Genomic DNA, 9,092 nt, shown 5'->3' on the forward strand with positions numbered 1-9,092 from the left:
GTACTCCAAGTACGCGGACCGCGTCCAGAAAGGGGACCTGGGCTGGCAATGAACCCTGAAATGATCCAAATCGGAGCGGGTGACTTTTCCTTGTGTTAAGCTGAGCCCCGGATACAACCGCGTACTCAGAAAACACTTACAAGAAAATGCGGAAGTCCTCAAGAAAAAGGAAATGTCATCCGCGTGCGCAGAAATGGCCACTGTCTCCTGTCCACTAAGTGGAAAGCCACAAATGCGCCTGTCAGCTGCAACTCTACGTAGAAGCGGATCGAGAGCAAGAATGAAGAGGGCCGCAGATAGGGGACATCCCTGCCGAACTCCCCGTAAAACAGGAAATCTGCGTGCAATGCCACCATTTAGAAGAAGCTCACTAGTAAGATCCGCATAGAGTGAGCGCACAAGGCGGATAAATTCTTCGCACAGGCCAAAGGAGCGCAGAACAGCAAACAAATAGCTGTGCTCAATGCTATCGAAGGCTTTGACCTGATCTAGAGCGACGAAGACTCCCTCCAGGCTTTTAGAGCAAGCGTAAGAGGACACATCTCTCATTAGAGTTAGTGCAGCAAACACGGACCGTCCAGAAACCGAGCAAGACTGGTACGGGCCTATCAGGTCCTGCAAGTGGACCCGTAGCCTCCGAACAAGGATCGTGGATACCAGCTTGTAGTCAATGTTGAGGAGAGTTATTGGTCGCCGCGATTATGGACTCGCTGCGGTCATAACCTCCTTTGGGAGCAACACAATGCGTCCCGAGTTAAATGAGGGTGGTTTAGTCCTGCTTTCCAGAAAGGTATTTACTACCTGCAGCAAGAGAGGACCGAGGATGTCGTAAAAGGTTTTGTAGAAGCCCGTCAGCAGGTCATCTGGCCCTGGCGAACTGAAAGTGTTCATGGCGCTCAATGCACTCCGAACCTCCTCCAACGTTGCTGCCGAGGGTAGAGGGAATTTATTGTCTTCCACACGCATAGGGTTGAGAATTTCTCGGTCGAGTTGAAGCAGAACATCCTGAATGGACCTTTGCTGGCGGAAACCGAACATGGTGTCTGCGAATGTATGTTTATTTTCCAGAAACCCAGAGAGCCTGTCCCGCACCATGGTCTCCATCAGCTTTACCGCACAAGACGTGAGGGAGATGGGGCGGAGGTTGTCTGTGCTTATGGCTTTGCCGGCTTTCGGAATGAAAGTTACCAGGGCGGTCTTCCATTCAGTTGGTAGAGGTGCCTCACCAAGCTAGATCGAGTTGATGAAAGCGAGGAGGGTTTCGTAGGCGGGGTCGGGAAGATTGGCAAGCAGCTTCACAGTTATCTTGTCCCGGCCCGGTGCCGTTCCTCGTTTCATTTTAGCCAGGGCCGCCTTCAAGCGTGCAACTGGAACGGTTGATTCAGATCCACGTTCTCTGAACCTGCATACGAGTACGCGGGTCCTCCGGGGTCTTGCTTAGTGCAAAGATACTCGTCGCGCAGTTTGCATGCTAATTTTGATGTATTTCCATCGAAGCTATGAATAGCTCGTTGGAGATGCTTTTGTGTCTCGGCGCGGGATTGAGTCGGGTCAATTAGGGCACGGAAAAGGCGCCACGTGCTCCGGCTCGACATTTGTCTGGCCGCCGTGTTGCAGCGGTCTACCCAGTTCGAGTCGGCGAGTTGGGCCGCGTACTCTGCCGCTCGCTGAGTGAGCTCGGCGATACGAATTTTGAGCATTTTGTTATGTTTTTGGCGGCACCATCTGCGTACGAGGCTGTGCCGCGCTTCCCAAAGGTGCAGAAGGTGGTTGTCCACCTCTGGAGTGGCCTCCGAGAGCTGAATTTGTGTTTCCACCGAACGAAGGTGTGTAACCAATCATTGTGCCCGCGCGTGGTATCCTTGTTCGTGGATAGAGGCCGAATTGATGGAGTTTTGCCGGAACTTATTCCAGTCGGGTAGCCGAGCTTGTGCGCGGGGTCTTGCCAATGGTTTGGTTCTTACAGTGGTATTGATAAGGCAGTGGTCACTACCGAGGGTTTCCTCGGTGTTGATCCATTCTGCGTGTACAATGTTTTTGGTAAAGGTGAGATCCGGGCATGTATCCCGGGTCACTGAATTACCCATCCAGGTTGGATATGTATATCCCTTCAACGATAAGGCAGTACTCGCCCTTGACTTTCAACAATGTCACACACGAAATCATACTGCAACATCTCTCCCATACGAACTGGGGACATAACACATTGCAGTACATCAAGCAATTTCTCTCAGATCGGCAATCTTTCATCGAAATACAAGACGAAGAACACGGCCCATATAAACTTGGAACGAGAGGCACCCCACAGGGCGCAGTCCTCTCGCCATTACTTTTCAATCTGGCCATGATGAAACTCCCGGCTCAGTTAGCGACGGTCGAAGGCATCCAGCACGCACTGTACGCCGACGACATAACCATCTGGGCCAAACACGGATCGGTTGGAGAGATTCAGGCCAACCTGCAGCAAGCGGAGCAGATCGTAGACGCTTACGCCCGCCGCTGCGGCCTTCAATGCTCGCCGTCCAAATCAGAATTTGTGCACATTCGCCCGTCGCCTAACTGCACCACAAAAATGGAACTATCCCTGGCCATTGGTCCGATACCCGAACACGATGAGATTAGAGTACTTGGTCTCCTTATCCGCAAACATCGACGGGCTGATACAACACTAGCAAAACTGCGAAAGGTGAGTGACCAGGTGGACCGGATGGGGGTAAAGGCGCGGGGAGTTACGGTGCACAGACGCTTTGCGGCTGGCGCATGCATTCGTGACTAGTCGAGTACTCTACTCGACTCCTTACCTCCACCTGCGCAGGTTTGGTGAGAACGCCCTCGAAGTGATTCTCAGAAAGACGTACAAGCGTGCCCTCCATCTCCCGATCAACACATCCAACCAGCGTCTTATGGGCCCGGGGATGATAAATACATTCGCGGAGCTCCGAGAGGCGCACTTGACTAATCAATACACAAGACTTTCAAAAACGCCGTCGGGACGCCGCCTATTAGCCCGACTACACATCTACCACCCAAAATTTACGGAAGAGCGCGTAAGCATTCCTGAAATCTGGAGATACGCCATGCACGTACGCCCTCTTCCAGCCAGCATGACACGTGACGACCACAGTGGCAGGCGCCTTGCGCGGGCGGAGGCACTGGCCCGTCACTATAGGAACAAACACGGAATTTTCTACGTGGATGCCTCCGGCCCTCACCATGGGGGGTGGTGCACAGCCGCAGTCGTCCATCAAAAAATCACAGTGAATGGCCTAACGTTCCGAGCTCAAGACATAACACATGCGGAAGAAGTTGCCATCGCGTTAGCCGCCGCAGACAAGGACTCACGTGTATCATCACCGACTCGAGAGGGGCCTGCAGAAATATTAAACAGGGGTACATTCCTCTCTTTGCGCACCGCATCCTTCAAAACAGTGACTACCTCGGGGCCCCCGCGTCTCGAACGATTGTATGAGCTCCAGCTCACATGGGCCTCGAAGGCAATGAAACGGCCGACGCCGCCGCCCGCGCGCTCACTCTCCGGGCAACGCCTTCAGACCCTTATGATACGGATCTCGAACCCAATCCGGCTCTCACGTTTCGAGAAATTACTGAATTATTTCAATTCGGCCATGCAATTTATCCTAAGCCTTGTAAGGGCCTTACAAAGGTGGAGGAACGCACACTCCTCCGCCTTTACATCAAAACTCTGCTGTGCCCGGCAGTTTTAAAACACTTTGATCCTGCCTGTGCAGGAAAGTGCCCGCACTGTGCGGAGAAGTCTTCGGACATCTTCCACATGGTGTGGGCATGTCAGTCAACTCCGAACCTCACCCCCAAACCCAACCCAACCCGGGAGGACTGGGAGGCAGCCCTGCTCGGCTGCTCCGATCTGGCAAGCCAGAAGGCCCTGGTCCACCGAGCCCGAGCCGCAGGTGTCACCAATGGGCTCCTGTAATGAGGAGCCCACCTAGTATTTGCGTGAGGTTGCTCCGGCTTCCTCAAGCTTCCTCCGAATAAGTTTTTACACACACACACACACACACACACACACACACACACACACACACACACACACACACACACACACACACACACACACACACACACACACACACACACACACACACACACACACACACACACACACACACACACACACACACACACACACACACACACACACACACACACACACACACACACACACACACACACACACACATAGGTACTTGTATATACACACACACGCACTGTAGTCATATATGGGAGGACAACGAGAGTATTCATCATTACCTAAAGAACAAAAGCTCAAATGAAATTTCAATGAGAAACTTAATGACAGATGATTAAATCTTATAGGACAATACGCTTCCTCATCATGCGAGAAGGCGAAAGAAAATGTTTTATTACACCCGAAGGTGACATGTCAAGTACAGCAGTACAAAACAGACCCGTCAACACCAAGACACGGGATCAATACAATTATGAAAAACATGACAGGATGCTGGATGACAACAAGAGGACAACACCCTCCAAATCAAAATTGGCTGTAAGCATGAATATTGTTAACAAATGAAAACCAAATGAGCAAATCATCACTTTGCACATACCCAAAAGTTACGACTGACAACAAAAGAGACCTAACCATATAGGTTACACAACTGCTAGTGTAGGTCCGAGCTTGCCGCTATGTTACATCAAAAAAACAGTTAATAAACACTCTTTTTTTGGATACAAGAAAATATCGTGTTGACCATTGACGGAGGAACTCTTGTTCCCCCAAAACAAACAGCCCTTCCTCTAAATGAGCATGAATGATTGTACGCAATCTGTGTGCCGCATGAGCCAAAACCGTAAGCAAATAAACCGACCAATGTTCCTTTACGCTAGGACGCCATTCCTAAAAACACACCATGATTGAAATATCCAGCAAAAAACTGGTGCGGAAATAACGGAACCTGTTTAAATTGCAACTTAGTTCTTCAGACAATTCGTGGTAATTTCTCTATCTGCATATAAGTTCATTCTCCTCATACATATAGTCCCTAAATAATTATCAATGAAATTGAAGGTTGTTCCTTTTTTGTGTGCTTGGTCAAACTGGGCGCAGATTTTCAACGATCCTTATCGAGTCAGCTGCTTTTCGATGTAGAGGAAACGAAGAGTTCCTGTGCTGTGAGATGTCTACACGCATTAAAGATCCCCTGGTGGTCAAAATTACTCCGCAGCTCTCCACTACGGCTCCTCTTTCTCTCTATCCACTCTCAGTCCCACCTTCCTCCTTTCCCTCTCGGCGCACTTCTGGTGCTCACAGAAAAAGGTGTGACAGATACTGCATTTCCCTTCCTGTGAACAAATTATCTGTTGTTGTTGTGGCTGTAGGAAGGAGAAAAAGAAAATGCACGGGCCTGCTACTGGCTCTAGCTGAGCTACCTCCGCTGCCTCGTGCAGACAGAAAAAAAATAGGCAAGAATAAAAGGAAGAGGAAGGGAAAGACGCGCGCCGCAACAACAGCCGTCGTCCACCACCGAAACGGTGGCTGGATCAGTGACGGCCTACAACAGATAAATATTCTGTGGCAGGCTAGCCCCCGCCGCAAAAGGCGGTGACCCATCTGTCCCAGCCCCGTCAGGGGAGTACCAAATTATTTCTCTCTCATGATGTAATGCACGGGCCTGCTACTGGCTCTGTAGCTGAGCCACCTCCGCTGCCTCGTGCAGACAGAAGAGATGATGACGGAGGTAGGCCCCACCGGGGTGGTGCAGTGGTAAGCCGCCCGACTACTGTGCCGGAATACCCGGGTTCGAACCGACTTCGGCGGCTGCGTTTCGATGGTGATGGTGGAAAGCATTTATTACAAAAGGAGCGGTTGCTTGGAGAGCCGCAACTAGTGGGCCGCTCCCCTTACAATACTACGTGGAGTCCCTTATTCCGGAACTCCATTGGTCTGGGCCGCCACACGAGCTCGCTGGACCAGCGCTTGTTGTGCCGCTAGATGCGAAACGAAGAGGCGTCCGTGTGCTGTGCGATGTCAGCGCACGTTAAAGCTCCCCAGGTGGTAGAAATTACTACGGCTCCTATTTCTCTCTTTCCACTTTCACTCCCACCTTCCTCCCTTCCCTTACGGTGCGATTGAGGCCTTCACAGAAAACAAGTGAGACAGTTACCGCGCCTTTCCCTTCCTATAATTCTAATCTATCATGACGGAGGTAGTGAAGAGTGGCTGTTCCTGGCCCTACGGGACTGGTACGGTAGGTCAACGCTGCTTGCCGCGGGGGGCTAGGCAGCCACTGGATATTTATCTGTTGTGGGCGTCATTGCGCCCGCCACCATTTAGGTTGTGGACGACGGCTGTTGCGGCTCGCGTCGTTCTCTCCCTCTTAGTAGTGGAGGGCTACGGAGTACTTTCGACCACCTGGGGATCTTTAACGTGCGCTGACTTCGCACAGCACACGGACGAAGTTGCGTCCGTGTGTTGTGCGATGTCAGCGCACCTAAAGATTCCCAGGTCTTCTAATTACTCCAAAGCCCTCCACTACAGCTTCCCTTTCTCTCTTTCCACTTTCGATCCCACCTTCATCCTTAGCTTCATCCTCCCACCTTCCCTTACAGCGCTGTTCAGGTTTCCACATAGCAAGTGTGACAAATACTGCGCCTTTCCCTTCCTGTGAACCAATTATTATTATTATTATTATTATTATTATTATTATTATTATTATTATTATTATTATTAGTAGTAGTAGTAGTAGTAGTAGTAGTAGTAGTAGTGGTAGTAGTAGTAGTAGTAGTAGTAGTAGTAGTAGTAGTATTGTTCTTTCTTCTCTACTTTCTCTCTTTTTGTCCGCACAAGGCAGCGGAGCCCCGCAGGAGGGGTGCAGTGGTAAGACGCCCGACTACTGTGCCGGAGTAATAATAATAATAATTGGTTCACAGGAAGGGAAAGGCGCAGTATCTGTTACACTTTCTCTAGACGCCCGACTACTGTGCCGGAGTAATAATAATAATAATTGGTTCACAGGAAGGGAAAGGCGCAGTATCTGTTACACTTTCTCTGTGGACATTGGAACCGCGCCGTAAGGGAAGGGATGAAGGCGGGAGTGAAAGTGGAAAGAGAGAAAGGGGAGCCGTAGTGGAGGGCTACGGAGTAATTTCTACCACCTGGGAATCTTTAACGTGCGTTGACATCGCACAGCACACGGACGCCACTTCGTTTCGCCTCCATCGAAGCGCAGCCGCCCGGGTTCGAACCCGACCACGGCGGCTGCTCTTCGATGGAGGCGAAACGAAGTGGCGTCCGTGTGCTGTGCGATGTCAGCGCACGTTAAAGATCCCCAGGTGGTAGAATTTACTCCGTAGCCCTCCACTACGGCTGCCTTTTCTCTCTTTCCACTTTCACTCCCACCTTCCTCCCTGCCCTTACGGCGCGGTTGAGGTGTCCGCAGAAAACAAGTGAGACGATTACTGTGCCTTTCCCTTCCTATAAATCAATCACTCAGTCAGTGGAGGTGGCTCGGCTGCAGAGCCAGTGACGGGCTCGTGCATTTTCTTTTCCTTCTTCCTACGCCACAGCAACAACAACAAGAGAAAATAGAGAAGGACAAAAAGAGGGAGAGAAAGCTGCGCGCTGCAACAGCCGTCGCCCACCACCGAAGCGGTGGCGGGTGCAATGACGGCCTACAACTAAAAATTGTGTGGCAGGCTAGCCCCCCCCCCCCCCCCCCACGCCACAAGCGGCGGTGACGGCTGTCAAGACCTCAAGGCTCGAAAAGCCCTGGTTCAATGGATGCGGGCGGCGCTGCTTGCCAATGGGGCCCCGGAATAGGGGCTCCACCTAGTATTGTGAGGGGAGGTGACCGATACGCCTCTAACCCAAACACCTCTCTAACCATCTAATGGTTAATCAATGTTTACACACTACCACCTACCTGTCCCAGCCCCATCAGGGCCAGGATCAGCCACCCTCCGTGTTGCCATGCTGCTCGTTCAAGTGTGATAGCTCTTAAGGTGAATGCTGACTGGCATTCCCAGAAAGTGCGCGCCGCAAGTGGACAAGTAGAACTCAACTTGATGGGCTAACGACTCAATCCTTCTCCCTATCTCTGAACAGATCCATCGAGAGGAGGAGGATAAACTTTATTTTCGTCGACAGTAAGAAGTAAAATGTAGTGGAGTTATACCCCCATCAAGTAGCCATCAGCTCTTGGCGCTATGTGACTACTGCTTCTCTAGTCACTCCCGTAACAATATGCATCTACCCTACCATTACCAGCACCGAGGAGACTGTGGAATGGCGCTCCACCGACATTACAGTGGTGAGTCTTATGGCATATGGGTAGGCGCTGCATGCACGGTGATGAAGCGACCACAGCCATGATGAATTCCTCCTCATTCCCTCTCATCACATTACCTCTCCCACCAGACACCTCACCAGGTGCTTCAAAGGAAACCGCCATTGCAGTAGCCATAACCCACACGGAAGCGCAGTACATTTTAAGAGATTCAAAACATTAGAGGAGTTCAACGCTGCTGAACCGGATATGGATCGAAGGCTTTCGGTGTGGGCAACTCGCTGTTGTCGTTCGTCTCTACAGGGTGGCAACTACCGAGTTGTTATCTTGTTATCACCAGTGGTTTCTTCTTCCTCTCGTAGGTACACCTCTTCCCGACGTAGCTGCGGCTACCCGACACCTTGAAAACCTACCGCAGTGTAGCTTTCGCTTCAAACCCGCGATGCTACATTTTGCACGAGGTCGGGTTCATGTCCCTGATTTTAGCATACTCGGCTCGCCCGATGCACCCCAGCCCACCATATGGAGCTGATGTGGGTGCCTGCGCACACCGGGAATCCCGGACACGAGGCTGCAAACATTTTAGCCCGAGGGTCTTTATCGGGCTCAAGCGGCCTCTAATCCGGGTTCCACGAAGGAGCGCATTCACTCGTTCAGCCAAATGACGCAGGCCTACAGAGCCTCGCCCCAGCTCTACCCCTACCACACTCCTCCCTAGACAGTAAACATGCAACGCTATGGCGCTGACTTCACACAATCTTCATTCTTCCCTTACCCTAACCCACAACTATCCCTCCTTCCCATTCT

The sequence above is a fragment of the Amblyomma maculatum genome, chromosome 8 (assembly GCF_055883805.1).
Source record: "Amblyomma maculatum isolate TAMU_Amacu chromosome 8, ASM5588380v1, whole genome shotgun sequence".
In the NCBI taxonomy this organism is placed as follows: domain Eukaryota; kingdom Metazoa; phylum Arthropoda; class Arachnida; order Ixodida; family Ixodidae; genus Amblyomma; species Amblyomma maculatum.